This window comes from Meleagris gallopavo, chromosome 2, assembly GCF_000146605.3.
Source record: "Meleagris gallopavo isolate NT-WF06-2002-E0010 breed Aviagen turkey brand Nicholas breeding stock chromosome 2, Turkey_5.1, whole genome shotgun sequence".
Taxonomy (NCBI): domain Eukaryota; kingdom Metazoa; phylum Chordata; class Aves; order Galliformes; family Phasianidae; genus Meleagris; species Meleagris gallopavo.
In genome coordinates this window covers 76082788-76099482 of record NC_015012.2, presented here as the reverse complement: position 1 = coordinate 76099482, position 16695 = coordinate 76082788, and positions in this window count along the sequence as shown.

Here is a 16695-nt window from a genome sequence, read left to right as displayed (position 1 = left end):
ACTGAGAACTGTGGGATGCTTCTGCCATGTGGGAGATCAGCTTTTTAAAGACCATTTTGTAAGAAAATATCTCTGGTTGTTATTTCATCATTTGAAAGAAAAGTTTATTCCTTGAAGTACTTTTAAATTATACTGAAAGCTACTCTAGATTAACGTAGACTTAGACAGATTAAGCAGACAGTGTGGAAAGGACCATGCTGAGCCAGATCCTATGCTGGGTTAAATTGGCATGATGCTCTCAAAGACAAAGGAGTGACAATTAATACCAGCTGAGTATCTGGCCCACTGCACTTAAAGACCATGTCAGAGACCACCTACTTTCTGAGACAGTATATGAAAATGAAGACATTTAGAGGCTGTTATGCTAGCTGGAAATTCCCAATCTGGTTTCTGCAGCAATAATGGGCCCCAAGTGTAGATACTGAGTCATGCATCCAGTTGTGATATTCAAGGTCTTTTCTATAAGCAGCTTGAAAATGTGATAATTATTTTATTTAATAAGTACTAGTATGTATATATATATGTGTGTTAATATTCTACCCAAATAAATGGGATCATATACTAGTACAAGGATTTGTCCATATAACTTACCATTCCAACTCATTCAGTTAAAAACAGATTTATTAAGGAACAAATGGGCTAATACAATTTTTTTTTTAAGTTACTGTAATCACTCTTAAAGCACATTATGCCATATGATGAGATCCTTTGATAGCAAATATTGATAGCATATCCATGTGCCCTTTGTTGCAGTTTTGCATTACTCTCAAAACGTGTTTCCTCACAGTCTGTAGAAGCAGTGAAGTTATAATATTGGCTCTCGTTCTACATTCTTACCAGTCAAGATCATTCACTGATTCCTGGATGTCAGGATCAATGGTGGTGGCCATATGGCTTTGGAATGATCTGTTGTCTTTTCCGTAATGGCATTGTGGCTTTGTGTTTCCCCAGCAGTGATTAATAGGCACAGACATGCGTTCTGCACATGTTGATAGGTTTAGATGAACTTAGAATTTTTGTCTTTCTTCTCTTTTTTTTTTTTTTTTTTTTTCTTTTTTTTCTTGGAGCGGGGGGAGGAAGAGTGTTTCTGCTTTGAGAAAGAAAGAATGAGGTCTTTAATAAATATTCACTTCTCAGGGACATGATATGATTCAATCGACATGGCTAGATGACAGACAGAACCCATCTAGATCCTCAGGGATAATTATGACAGAAGGATTAGCTAAGAACCATTCACAACAGGCAGCTCTATGCTGGAGAAGAACTGCTACCTTCTAATGCTTTTTCCTACCAAACCTTGGAAACAGGGCATTCAACACAGAACTAACCCCCTGCTCCCATCTGTACTAGCTTCAAAACTGAGGAGTTAGCACACTGACAGGTTTGCTTTTCCCATCCCTGTGAAAATCTTCTTAGAAGCACAGCATATCCCAAGCCTCCTTCCTGGAAGGCACAGAAAATGCAGGTGAATGAATAGACTTCCTTGGATGTCTTGGACATCTCCTGTAGAAGGCATGCAGTGAGTACCCAAGGTAGATATTTGTTGATTGGATACCCAGAGCATAGCAACAATCAACAAACAAGACAAGACACATCTATTAAGCTGTTTTCTCCACCCTAAAACTCATTTAAAAAGCTGTTTGGTTGATCCTTGTTGGTTAGCTTGAGTTAAAAATGTACAGTGCTAACACATGGTACTGCGAGTAATGGGAGAAGCATACAAAAATTATCACAGGACAGAGAGTCTGAAGTAATTGCAATCTGAATATTGCTATCACAGACTCTGGAGACTTCTTTAACAAGAAGCTGGAAAATTCTTCCATAGCCATTCACAACAGCATGGCCTGTATTCCCTTCCCATCCTGTGCAATGTTTTGTTCTTGTTATTACCTTCTAGATTGATCAAAATGGTTAGACTCCACAAAACAACAAGAATAACAACAACAACTAATTTGTGTTTTGGAGGATATCAAGGGATACCAAGTTCATAAAAGCTACATCTGTGCATCATTCTTGAGAAATATTTGCGGCGCAGGTGGTGGGCGTCTGGCAGACAACAACAAGAAGTATCACATGTGTTTGCTTTGCTCATTTGCTCTTCTCTCTGGTCTTCTCACACTACTAGAGATAGTATACCGGGCTGGACAGGGCCTTCATTTCACCACTACAGCTGTTCTCATGTTTGTAAGTTACGAGACTTTAAGCATTTAAAAAATCCAGAAAGTAATGGCTTGTTGCCCAAGTATCATGTGCAGTTTGTTTTCATCTTCAAAAAAAGAAAGGCAAAATTCAAGATGTTTGCAAGGAGTAGCAGAAATTTTGAAAGAAAGCAGCTTCTAGAGTGCACCAAATTCAAAGGGCTGGTGGTGGTTTGATTGTTTTCAGTACCACTGTTTGAAGTGTTATATATAACTAACTGTTTTAACACTTTCCAGGTTCTTTCATCATGAAATTTATGTTGCAGCAGATTGGACAGAAGATTGGACATCCTCTGTGGTGTTAATGGTATGTATGTTTACTAAATCTCTTTCTCCTTTTTGATCTTCCATCATAATACGCATAGTGCAATAAACACTGGAGGCTCCATGGGAATTGACTGGCAGCTGTTTGGGTGGCTTGGAAAGGATTTGTCTTTCAGTCCTAAAAAAAAAAAAGTATAGTCATCTACTGGAACTTCAGGAACATTCTGTTCCAAGTTGGAAATTTTCAAATTCCTCACAGGTTTCAGGAAACTCCGGAACTGTCAATAGAGACTTACATGCATTTCTAATTAGAAAAGCATAAGTAATTAGAAATGCATAAGGAAAAGACAAATATCCTGACAGGAGAAAAAATGCAAGTGGAATATTGCAACTACCCAAAACAAGGCAAAGAGCTGTGAAAAATTTGATCTTTTTGTGATGTTATTAAATGCAGATGGTCCATTTGGCTCAACAGCGTGACAGTTATAATATTCAACTCATCTCCCTTTACACACTCAAATCCCAGTGATAGGATACTATGATAGTCAAAACAATGTTCATCTCAAGGCTGAAAAACAATCTCTGATCACTCCACGACCTATATGGGTGTACTTTCTCTATATAATGGGCATTCAAAGTGTTGGACTAGAGCATGGTATCAGATTGTATGGTACTTTAAACAAAGGCCAAGCTGATACTATGTCATGCCAAGGTAGAAGTTTTCTTTGGGGTATGAGAACATAGGTGACAAATACACAGCAAGGAGAAAGAGAAACCTATAGATCATAGGCCAATGCTAAGGCATGGTTGCCTGTAAAAAGTTTCCTTTGATAAAATTTGAGGTTATAACTCAGAAAATGACTATTTTAACCACTTTAACAGCACATGGGGATTCTATTTTTTCTCTACTGGTTATAAGTTCTAGTGGTTATAGCAGGTTTCAGTGAATAATGTATTACAAGTGCATGTCCTAAAGACCAGTAAACCCTCACACTCTGGGAACAGGCCTGTGCCAAGGCTGCTGGATAGCACACAGTGTCAAGAGACAAAATGACAAAAAGAAACATTTAGCTAACTTTTATAAAGAGATAGAAATATTTTGATGTACATGGTGCATCCTGGTAACATTGCAAATTCTCCCTCATCTAGAAAAAATATAATTTTTTTAATATTAACTTGGGGTTTTCACAGTTTATAGAGAATACATTCAAGACAAAGAAAAAAAAATTCTTGGAACAACAACACAAGACTGCAACATGGAGACCATGTTAACATGGAGGTTAACTCCAAGGAAATAGGAAAAAAAAAAGCAATATCTGGCACTTTCCCTATGATGTAAAGTGCATGTTATTCTCATTTAGCAGACGAGAGCTGACTTGAACAATAGAAATATTTGTTAATACATTCTGTTCCGCAGTGACTGTTAAAAATATTTGCTGCATTTTCTCCTTAGATGCTGAAGCTCTCTCATTTCACACCTTTTCCCAGATTTAATCTCTGCAGTATTATTTATGTGGCAATATTATATTCAATTTACAAATTACAGACTGCTGCATAATGGAGTTGCTCTTTTCCCTAGAGGTAACAGCAATAGTTACATTAATCTTCTTTTAAAAAATTATTCAGGGGCTTTCAACATGCTGCCAAGAACTCCCTCCCAGATTCCTTTGTAGTCCTGTTTTTAATTGTAAGAATATCTGCAGAAAATATAACATGTAAGGCCTGGGTCCCAGTGGAGCTCCATGCTGGCACAGGTCCTGCAGTGAGCACCAGATGGGTGGATTTGGGTTTATTTTATCTCTTCCAGCTCAATCCTGTATGTAGATCCTGACCTGGGAACATGGTTCTTCACTGGGTCAGAATGTGTCCAGTGTTGCAGCACGTTTGGCTAGGAAATCTCCAGTCTGGGGCAAATGCTGTTACGTACCCAGGCACTTTCCATCACTGTGAGCCCCAGAGCCCTTTCTTGGTCCTCCTGCTTCTGCCTAAGCTGTGACTTGAGCACCATGGCCTAAGATGGCCAGCAAATCCCTCGGTGTCCTAATTGTTCCCAGGGTGTTCAACACAGCCTGATGAGAACCAAGAGCTCAGCATGAGCCAACAGCAAGAGGATTATCTCTCCTGGCTGGAGATGAGATGGCTTGTTTGGGTGAGAACTTGTCATCTGCCAAGCACAAAAGATCTGATGAGATGAAGTGATGGTCTCTTCTGATTTAATTTCTAAGACAATGACATTCTCGTGCGTTTCTCAGCAGACAACCACCAACAATAGGCATGTACACACTTGCCAGTTTGTACTGCTAAGAGAAAGTTCTGCCAGTGCTGAACTTTCCCAGGGGACCTCATCCAATAATTCCTTAAACAGCCAGAATTTCACTCTCCTGAATTTTGGGGTTCTGACTCTGCTCTTTGCCGGGCCCATATTCTTCAAGATCACAAACTCAACCAGGGCATGGTCTCTAGAGCCATGGTCTCTAGGCTGCCTTCAGTCCTACTTCTTTAATGATCTACATTTATGTGCACTGAATCCAGTAATGCTTTACCTCTGATTGGTCTGTCCAATACCAGAATTGGCATGAAAATATTTGGTCAACTTATGTGGAAATAACTTTTCTTTTTTAAGGTTTGTTACAAGAGCCTTGCAGTTGACATTGACTACCGACACTGAAATATTGTTCTGTTCCAGATCTCCTCTAGCAGATTTCTCATGGAAGGAATTCCCAAGTGTTTGAATGTTTTTGTCCAAATGTGGTCCATATCACTTCTGCCTCCTCAAAGTCTTCTTTGCCCAAGCTGAGGTTATAGTCAACTCAGACTATACCAACCAGCTGCTTTCCCCCTCCCCCCCTGTTTTGCATAGGTTTTGCATAGGTAAAAATGATTGAAATCCATGTACTATGACAAATGTCTTCTACAAATATACATGAGGAACAAAAGGAACTTCTGTAAGTCTATTACTTGATGTTGATGGTTTAAAGTGCTAGTAATGAGACATTATGAGACAGATGCATTCAATAAGTATTTCTGTTCTGGTGGATCAAAGAAGGAGGAAGTATGAGTACATTATGAAGCTGATGAAATGTGTTCTGGTCTTACAGTAAAATGGGTGAATGCAAATCAACTCAGATCTGTATCAGCAAGGCTCTGTAAATGGCACTGAGGCTTCTTAAGGCAGCGACTCTGGAAGCTGTACTTTCTCTAGGCAGGTAACGAATGCTGAGCTTGTTTGTATCAGAGGTATGACCCAAATAATAGTAAGCTAGTTGGCCTAGCTTACTGTTGGTCTTGGGAGCAGCATATAGGAAATGGCTGATACTAAAGACAAAAATAAAATCTGTTCCAATTAATTTAACCTTAGTGGAATTTGAGCTTGTCAAGTCATCCTTGTATCACTAGTTGAAAAAACACTTCAAGATTAGAACTCTAATGAATCAGTCATCTGACTATAACATTTTTTAATGTAGCATTTTTAAAAGTAGCTACTTGATTTCAACAAAGGTATTTTATGGGCAATTATCAGTGGGGAAGGCTTTCCAGAAGGGAATCATTTCTCCTTTCCACCCAATACAATCTTTTTTTAAATCACAAATATTCTGCAAATATGTTTTTAAGATAGTACAAAATGTGAAAAAATAAAGATGACAGTGTTTTTGTTTGAAAGTGATCAGACTCACTTCATAGCTAAATGCAACCAAAACAGTTCATCCTTTGAAACAAAAAAGCGTGAACTGTGTTTACAGGATTGGGTACTGTATCACAGAAAGCTTGAAAAGGGCTATGGGGATTGTCACACGTAATCAACTGTTCACGAACTCCTACTGTGATCTCATTATTAAAACAGCTACAGTGGCCACTGGAAGTACAGAGATAGGGGCTGGGATTGGGGATGCAATATTCTGTCTGTACAAGGAAGAAATAGGACCACTTTTGCAGTGGCCACTGAAGTAGATAGAGGAGCCGAGGGAAAAATAGCTAAAGGATCAGGATCTTCATATAGGACACATTTATTCCATGGTTATTTCATGATGGATTACCCCAGAAAATAGCTTCCAAAAGTTTTTCCATGAAACAGCAGATCATGCAACTCCTCTGCTGGACTCTCCCTTAAGTCGTGTTTTCTGGATTATGTTCCAAAGGAAATCAGTAGGGGTTGCAGCTTTCTGAGGTGAGTTTAGTGTTGGATACCTGCCTATGCGCTGTGACACGCTGCCTTGGCTAATAAATCGTGACCTGTGTGGTTATATCGGTCAAATGCTTTCTCAGCCAGAGCAATTCCCAGCAAATCAGTGGGCTCCTTTCACAGTGCCCATCTGACAAGCACAGGGTAGCGCACAGATGGTTTAGATATAAAAAAGAATGTTGCATCAATACTGTATGTGTGAAATGTTTCAATTATTCCTAAAATATTTTTAACATGTTCCAGATTTATCAGGCAAAATGTTTAGGAAGTAATTGGAGTTTATTCTGGTTTTAATTTTGGTATAGTATATTATAACAAACACATGTTCAAAATACATTTTAGGTATCACCAAATATTTATAAAATGTATATAGGTGGAAATCCCAAGGTCACTACAGTAGCTTTATTTTGCTAGTCTGTTTACAAGGAAATGAGTCATTAAAACCTATGGCTGTTTCTATCTGTACCGAGAATCCTTCTCTTGCAGACAGTGGATAACCTATTGGTTTTACATATTCATGTAAGATTAAGCTTTCTTTGATTGCAGAGGTTGAATTTAACCTGCCCTTATATTATTTTTTGCAATAATAAAAACTTCTAGTGGTATCTCCAAGTAGACATATATGTCTCATACTTAACATCTGATCATATTGCTGTCATTTCCCACTATAACTAAAAGATGAATTAAATAAATGAGTATCCCAAGCAATTCTGGATAGGAAATCAGAAAAAAAAGATGCTATCATACTTTTTGAAACGCACAGTAGGCTTTTGCAATTGGAACTAATTGGTATGTTGTGTACATCACTTCCCGGCTTGAGAAATACTGATGAAGATTGGAGGCACTATCTACCAGGGAGCGTTTTCCCATCAGTTTTAAAACAAAGATTGGCTGATTTCTTTTGATCTCCTTCATGTCCTTGGAGATGTCAGGTGTGGAAAAAGGCACACATTTTCCTAGCCTGAAGAGTAAAATATTGCCCTCCACAATTCCCATTACCTTACGTGAACTCAGTTTGTGTTTTTTGTTGTTTTTATCCAAAGTTTATCCGAAGTTTTCATCAAGAAAATCTTGACATAGAAACACCTTACATTAACCAAAGCAAAGTTGATTTCAGTGCTCAAGACCAACATGCCTGATCCTCTCCTTGCCCCAGTTGTTAGGGACAAGCTTGTTTTCCACGTCAGCTCACAGAATAGTTGCAGTGTTGGGGGATGAGAAGACAGACATGAGAACAAAGATCTTTGGTGGTAGAGCAGGACTGGCAAAGGAGAAGCCAGTGCCATATACAGAAATAGTTGCAAACCCAGGATTCCCTCTAAACATGATGACATACATATGTAGACATGTACTGTTTCAGCAGGTATTATGGTATCCAAAGAAACACTTTGAAAGATGAAAGCATTGGGGATTTTTCTCTTCACCGTTCTTCCTCACTTTTTTTAATACAAATGTTAAATTCAGCTCTTCTACAAGATTAAACTCAAGCAAAATCTAGACATCTAGGCTGTACTGACTCCTGCTGCTGGCTTAGGAAATCTTGACTTTTCTGAAAGAAAAACTATTTTCTCAATTACAATTTTCATTAAAAACATACCGTAGTACAGATGCTGTTTTGCAATATTCTTTTAATCTCTGTGAATTTATTTAACTTGTTTACTCCATCAGAAAATTCTTAATAGCAACCATTCTACATCTCTTTCCCTTACCTCAGTGATGTGGCTGACCCCTCTGTATGCCACATCTGAAGACTCACCATCTACCAACAGTAAACTGAGGAGATCCGGGGACAGCAAATGATGGTTGAACTTGATGATCATAGGAATCTATTCCAACCCCAATGATTCTATAATTCTATGATTTGAATGACTTTTGACATTGAAAGTCTGTTACACCTGTGACCACAAATAGCTTATGTCCATGATAACGTTGGAAATCTTGTTTATTTTGCACCACTTCCAAAAAACAGTGCAAGAAGCTGTATTTCAAAGGGAAGGACTTGGTGAAGCAAGGCAACAATTCGGTTTATTTATCGATGTTAGTAATTCCAGATTCCAGCCCATGAAGCCAGCAAGTATGGTGCATATTGAGAATATCTATGTAAAAAATAATGGCAAATTAATGCAAATAAATTAGCTATAATAAGACTTTTTCACTCATTTTTTTAGTAGTTTATCATGCTGCAGTCTAATCAATATGTGGTAAATTGTGATACAGTCATTATTCAGGAACTTAATGCCATATAAACCTAAGAAATTCATTTTTCTAACATTTTAATTGTCTGCAGATATATAGATGGACACTAACTGTAGCAAGGCCACATTAAATTCATTTTAAATGAATTTCAAGCAATTTAGAAAATCATGATCTCCACTCAACTGAAGTGTGGTTTCACTTTGACATCAGCAAATCTACACTGGGTGGAAATAAAAGCTGTTTCATGGGCTGAGCAACTAGTTGAAACTCATGAATCCTGGCACCACACTCCAAGCCTCACCAACATGGAATCTTGCAGATATCATTGGGAATGGGACTCACCCATATGCACAAATGAAAAGCCCAAGTAGTTGAGTTGGGTCTGGGTGTCCTCAGAAGTTAAATGGAAAGAGAGTGACTCTTCTCAGGCTGAGACTGGATTTCTCATTTTGAGGGGGGTGTAAATTAGTGTTGTGCACCTTGACTTCAGCATGGCTTTTGTTGTGTCTCCCACAGCATCCTTGTAATGAAGCTTAGTAAATGTGAGATAGTTAAGTGGACAGCGAGGTGGATTAACTGACAGACTGCCTGACTGGCAGAGCTCAGAATGTTACAATCAGCAATGCAGTCTAGTTGGAGGCCTGTAACTAGCGGTGTTCCCCAGGGGTCACTGCTGAGTCCAGTCTTGTTCAACATCTTCATCAATGAACTGAATGAACACTCTCAGCAAGTTTGCTGATAATACAAAACTGAGAGAACAGGCTGACTTCAGAAAGCTGTGCTGCCATTAAGAAACCTGGACAGGTTGGAGAGTTGGACAGAGAGGAACCTGATGGGGTGCATCAAGGGCAAGTGCTGAGTCCTACACAGGGGGAGAAATAACAGTGTGCATTTGTACAGGTTAGAGCCTGCAGGAAAGGAGCTCTGCAGAGAAAGACCTGGGTATTCTGGTGGACAACAGGTTGGCCGTGAACCAACAGTGTGCCCTCATGGCCCTGATGAGGCCACATCTGGAGTCCTGGGTCCAGTTCTGGGCTCCACAACTCAAGAAAGATGGAACTTCTAGACTGTCCAGCAAAAGATCACAGAGATGACTGGGAGCCTGGAGCATCTGCCCCATGTGAGGAAAGGCTGAGAGACCTGAAGAAGAGAAGACGGAGAGGAGATCACCTAACTGTTCATAAATGTCTAAAGTGTGGGAGTCAAATGGATGAGGCTAGGCTCTTTTCAGTGGTGTGCACAGACAGGACAAGGGGTAATGAGTAAAAATTGCAACATGGAAAGTTCCATAAAAGCATGAGGAAGAACTTATTTACTATGAGGATGACAGAGAACTGAAATAGGCTGCCCAGAGAAAGTGTGAAATTTCCCTCTCTGGAGATCTTCAAAACCTGCCTGGATGCTTTCCAGTGTGACCTACTGTAAAGAACCTGCTTCAGCAGGGGGGTTGAACTTGATCCCTTCCAACTCTACGATTCTGTGTAACACACATGCACTGGACTCACTGCTGTGCTGTGTAACTGTAATTGTAAGTGAAATATCCCTGCACCTCGTCTGTGAAGCAGTGCTAACAACACACACTTTGTCTCAGTCACACTGTGGGAAGGAAGGTGCTGAGGGTTGTGACACCCTCAGCGTGGAACTTCCCTGAGGTGTCACCAAGACATCTGGGCTGGCTTCAGAGCCAGAACAACCCCTCTATATGGCCCTGTGAAAAGGCCAACTTGTTCACCTGAGTGCTGTGGGACTTCAGGAATGCAGGCAGGTGCCTGCTGCAGGGCTGTGTCTCACAGACATGCTGATGTGCCCCAAGCCGATGCTGGTATCTTCAACTCCACAGGAGAGACAGGCACACCAGGAGTTTTCAGGGTTAATTCCTGAACCACCCTTTTTGCAAGTAGCTCAATCCTGCACCAAGCACATCTTGGTGGCACTTGTACTGCTGCTTCAGATTCCCACGAGAGGATAAGGACAGTCTCAGAGTGCTCCCAATGCTGAGGGCTTCACTCATGCCTACAGCAGCACTTTTCTGTCTGCATGTAGGGTTTGAAAGAAGCAGTGGCTTTATTGTCCCCAAATCAAAGCTACGTCTAAACAGCTCTGACAATAGAAACAATTTATATGCATAAACATTAGTTGCATGCATTCTAATTACAAGATCAGGCACTTAATACAGCCATTACTGTAATACTTCTAAACATCCATGAGTTTACTAACTGAACCCTGCTGAGACTCACATTAACACTTAGTAAATGGACTATTCAGAAAATGGCATGGTAAGAGTTACACCTCTAATATTCTATAGAGCTGCATACAAATTGTAACCACATTTTCATAAGTGATAAAATGTTTTATCCTCTTTTGAAAAATAAATGCCATAAAAGCCAAATGCAGTTCATAATAACAAAGGCAAGGAAAGATATAGCTAGGCAGGGTTCAAGAGGTTTTGAATTCACATTGTTGAGTTGGATGTAATACAGAATCTGGGTACCTAAATACCTTTGTGGGTCTGGCAAGAAGTTCTTGGCCACAAAGTATGGGCAGGGAAATGGAAGAAAATTCAAAGTTGCTAATGTGTGGTTCTACTTTAAGGACTAGCTAAGTGAAACTGGCACCACTATGATGTTAGTAAGATTCCTGAGCTTCTTACACGTGCCTTGCCTTGCTTAAGTGACAAAAAGCTCTTTTTTGATGTTGATTCTAACTACACCAGTAAGAAAAGGATGTTCCTGATCCCAGTGCACTTCACTTATGTGTCCCCTTTCTCTTGTATGGCTGTGACAGAACTTCATTCCTTCTGTAAAGCCTTTATTCAGTTAATACAAACTAGTGGGGGAAAAAAAGAAAAAGGAACTTCAGAAAAAATGATCTGTTTTTTCAAACAAAAGATTTTGGGAAAAAATATTTTGCTGAGCAAACCACTTTAAAAAAACACAAGTCACATAACTAAGAAAAGATGGAGAGAGACACTGAAAAGCATTCCCTATTTTCCACTCTGATATATTCCAAAAGATTAAAAATCTCAAGTCAGATAAGCAAGATACCCTGAAGAATGGCTTTGATTAAAAAGAAAATTCCAAAATAGAGGAAGAAATAGAAAGTTTCTTCGTTCATGTGTCCCCACTTTAGGTTGCTGCTGTATCAAGGGAGAAGACAGAAAGCAAAAACAGAAAAATGTTGTAAGATCTCTTCCTGAAAAAAAGACAGGAAATGATAGTTTCTTTTTCTAGAAAAGAGTGCATGTTCTCTTAGTCGTAATTAAAATAGGCGAATTTGGAAGGAATATAAGTGTTTCTGCTACTACAGAACATATCAACAGATAAATAGTTAAATAGACAATTTATAAACAATTAGCCTGTAGTTTGTCTGCTTGCAATGTTTCTTCCTTTCTCTAAAATCACTGCTACTGCCCAGTAAGGAGGAGCTTTTCTGGCCCAAAAGGGTGGGCTGATCCCTTTTTTTGGATGAAGCAGCTCACATACTTTGGCAAATGCCTACACTGCAAAATGAAAACCACCCCTAGAACTCTCCAGTTCCTAAAGTTTTTTTGCTCCTAGTTTAATCCCTTCCCACAACTGTCCCTAGAAGCACAGCGTGAGCCTGGCCTTTTCTACTGACAAACAGCAGTGAGGCTGAGTAGATGTGCCCACTCCAAAACCTACAAAACATGAACAACCTCTGTAGGCTTTCAGTCACACCCTTCACATCTGAGCTCAAAATCATTCTTCCACCATTCTTCCAAAACAATTATAAACCATATGGCAAGTAGAAAATAAATAACTCCATCTTACCACTAACCCTCCTTTTTGGCTAAATGGATGTCTGCAATTGCGCAGCCTGTAGATTTTCAAAGCATTGTGCTTCTCAAAGCTGGTGAGGAGGAGATGCCTTTACATATCTTTTCCGCATTTCTACTGAATAGAGTTATACCAGCTGCTTCTTTAGAGAGGAAACTTGCGTCTTGGAGCTGCTCAAGTGGGAAACAATTCCCAGACCAGCCCTGCCATGACGCTGTGGGCGATCACCAATCGATTCCAGGTGCAGTTCACCAAGTACAGCATGTCCCAGATTTCTCATGGATGAGCTGGTGCCATTCTGAGACTTTCCACCACTTGAACAAAGCTAAAAGTTAGCTTTTCTACAGAGAGTTGTGCTTACACATGGGAACAGTAAGTTTGTCACCAGTCTCAATATGCTTAGGCATCTGATCTACCCTTGTGTTTATGATTCTTCCCATCTTTCATTTTGATTTTATATCCTCATCCCCGTGGGAGTCTTTTGCAAAATATTTTATAGGCAGAGGGATTATAGAGCGTGCTGCCAATGAATAAAGCAGCATCCAAAATCAGCTTGTCATTGCAACATATTGTGTGTTTCAAGTAAGAGCTCCACCACCAGCGCTGCAAAGGCAACTTCTGCAGGGGGCTGTGAGAGAAGGTGCAAAGAAAATGAAGCCGCTTTATTTCCAGTGGTTCCCTGTGTCAGGCAAAGAAGCAATGGGCACAAAATGGAGCACAGGAGGTTCCCTCTGAACACCAGACAGCACTTTTTTTCTCTGCGGTCACTGAGAACTGGCACAGGGTGCCCAGAGGCTGTGTGAACTTCCTCCTTGGAGATCTCCAAATGCTGCCTGAACGTGGGTCTGGGCACCCTGCCGTGGGTGCCCCTGCTTCGGCAGGGGTTGTGCCAGGTGGACCCAGAGGTCTCTTCCAACCTCAGCCATTCACTGAATCTGTGCCCTGTCACAGCTCTGTTTGATCATCCTGGGGATCATTCCTGGGGAAATGGCCGCAAGTTGTACCAGAGGAGGTTTAGGTTGGACATGAGGAAAAACTTTTTCCCTCAGAAAGTGGTCAGGCACTGGAATGGCCTGCCCAAGGAGGTGGTGGAGTTGCTGTCCCTGGCAGTGTTCAGGAGGTGTCTGGATGAGGAGCTGCAAGATATGGTTTAGTGCTTGTGGTAGCAGTGGTAATGAGAAGATGGTTCGACTAGATGATCTTATAGGTCGTTTCCAACCTTCTGATTCTATGATTCTATGATTCTATGATTCTATGATCCTCATCACTTGTTAGGACCACACTGTTTTGTCTTTTCCTCTTGTTCCAGGCTCCTGGCTCGTGTATGTAACAGTAAAACAAATGTGACCTCAAGCCATAGCATGGGATAACCCAGCCTGAGCAGTTCCTTTGTTCTCCTCATGAGGCTTTGGCTGGTGCCAACCCAAATTTCCCAAGGTAGGGCCAGGATTTTCTTGCAGGGAAACCAAGGCCAGGAATTGCTGCTGGTAGACAGCAGGAACAAAGGTTCTCCTTTTGGGGAGAGTCAAGAACGCATCTGGATGGATGTGCGCTGTGACAGACAGTTGCTCTTGAAGCAAAGGGTCCATATGTTGGTCCATATGCTATTACAAACTTCAGATGTATGCCAGCAAGTTAGAAATGGCCCCTCTTAAAAACATGTAATGGTGTAATGACTAGGGAATTTTCTCAAGAATGGGAACCTGGCAGTACAACCCATGGCACTTCCTGGGCCAGGACCAGTGTTTTTTTAAAGTGCATTTTGCCTCATCTCCAGTGCCAACTGCATACTTTCTGACAACCTGAAAAAGATTACTTTAATCAGGAAAAAAAAAAAAGGGATGTGAGAGCAGAGAAAGAAGTGCAGCTTTTCTTGTGTTGTGACCATTTCTTAACTTTGAGTGAAAAATCATTTGCGATTTTCACATTGCATTAGTCTAATTTGTCTGAAGATCTGTTTGTAATTTGAGGGAAATGTTTTTTAAAGCTAATGTAAAAGGTAATACTGGGATTTAATCCTCAGGGCTTTAGCAAATAACCACTATCTTTTAATAGGAAGTGAGTGGCATGTTGGTTGTCAACTCTAATTACTCCTCTAGGTCTGAAATCTTACCCATACTTTTCCTATTACCCAGTACTACTAACTTTTACAGAAACACAGTATCTGCTTTTTGTGCAGGACAAATCCAAAAGGTAGAACCTTCAGCTGAGGTTCCTCATCTTTTAGAAGAGCATCTGGGAAAGCATCAGAGGACAAAGTTAACATTTGAAAAGGCACTCTCAGAACACCCATTGCTCCTGTGGTTTGTGCATTATGTTTTTTTCCAAGAGATCTGGATTTGATGTCTTGTCCTTTGCTTTCTGGGGTGAGGAAAGCTCTGAGCCTTTTGAGAGTGGTGAGGGGCATTCAATAAGGAAAGAAGGGACCTACGGCGAAGATCAAAACACCAAAACAATACACAGAAAAAACAAGAGAGAGCCAAGAAGACTCAATCCTATGGTACCTAACAATAATTTTTTAAGGCATGAGTTTGTCCAATGTGTTGTTTATTCATCCAGTTTATTATAATGATGAACAGCTTTAAAATTGGAGTAGAACGCTAATTCATACTTTATGTATAGAAAAAATGATAGGCAGCTGTGATCCAGAGGGCCACTGGAGGAGGTCTCAGAATGTACAAGCAAAAGAATATGACTTAGGGTCTCTGTTAGCAATGAGAAATTATATATTGCAAATTAAGTATTCTTCCTACTACTTAACGAAAGCTGGGCACATGTGACTGCTATTGTCATGCCATGATCAATGTGATGTGAATTTGGCCTGTACTTACACTGAGCTGGAGGAGTTTTTCAGTGCTTTTGAGAACAGGAATAGGAGTAGACTGAAGCTTCTCAATAGTCCTCAGCCAGGTAACCAGCAGACAAATTGGCTCAGAGGCATCTTAAGAAGCAGAAAAAATTAAGGCTATTAATTTCACAGCACTATTGAAATGAAATAGTAGTATGGATCTACTGACCCTTGGAGGGTCAGCCAAAGGCAAGTGGTAAATCTTTGCCTTTTAGCCCAAGAATGGAAAGATGGTCCAAGCAGGTGACTTCATAGCTTCATGCCTGAGCAATGTGCATAACAGAGACATAAATTGGATTCACTGTGGTCTTTAAAGCAGTATTCACTGTAGTTCCACAGAGGCAAATTACAGAGGAGCTCTACCAGAGGCTAATGCAACCAGAACTTCATCCTTACTGCTGAGCATCTGTGGTAACATCAGACACACTGAAAGAAACACAGAAGCATTGGCACCTCAATTTACACACCAAAAAACCTATACCATACACACAAAGAGATATGAAAACCAGAACATATATTCCAACAAAAGACAAATCCATATGCAGCTTACCTGGACTTAACCACTGGTGCAAAAATGCATCTCATCCCACATTCAGTAAAAGGTTGAGCTGCAGGTGTGAATCACGTAGATGACTGCAAGGGCAGATTACAAATGAGCACATGTTGGGGCTGTGGTTTTGCACCACATATATAATAAGAAAGATAAGAAATTTTGCCAGTGCAACTTAATCCAGGTTGGTTGCTTGAATGGGAAAGACGCTGCAGGGAATGTAGACCAACATCTAATAAATCCAGTGATGGGCAGGGAAGAAGATTTTAAGTGGAGAAAAGAAAAACACAACAACCTCATGTTTTATATTTTAGAATTCTTTAGAAGAAATCCTGCCAGCATATAACCATAGATTCTCTCACTCTTTTTACAAAAGATTTTAAAATACCTCAGTAGTTATTTCTGAACAAAACAATAATTCAGGACAAATGTCCAATTGCAGTCAGACCTTAATCTTGCCTACATACATATACAAAACCTAACTGTAAACCCACTCAAGAATAGGCCAGTGATGGCTGTCAGATTACATCTAGGAACAGAAGATGTGCTCTGGTAACATCCTCAGACCTACCTCAGCAGTACTGCCTTGGTGCAGCAGCAACTTAGTCTCCCGGCTCCATGGTGAATGAAAGCCTGATGCTAACCCCAAGCTCAAACATAAC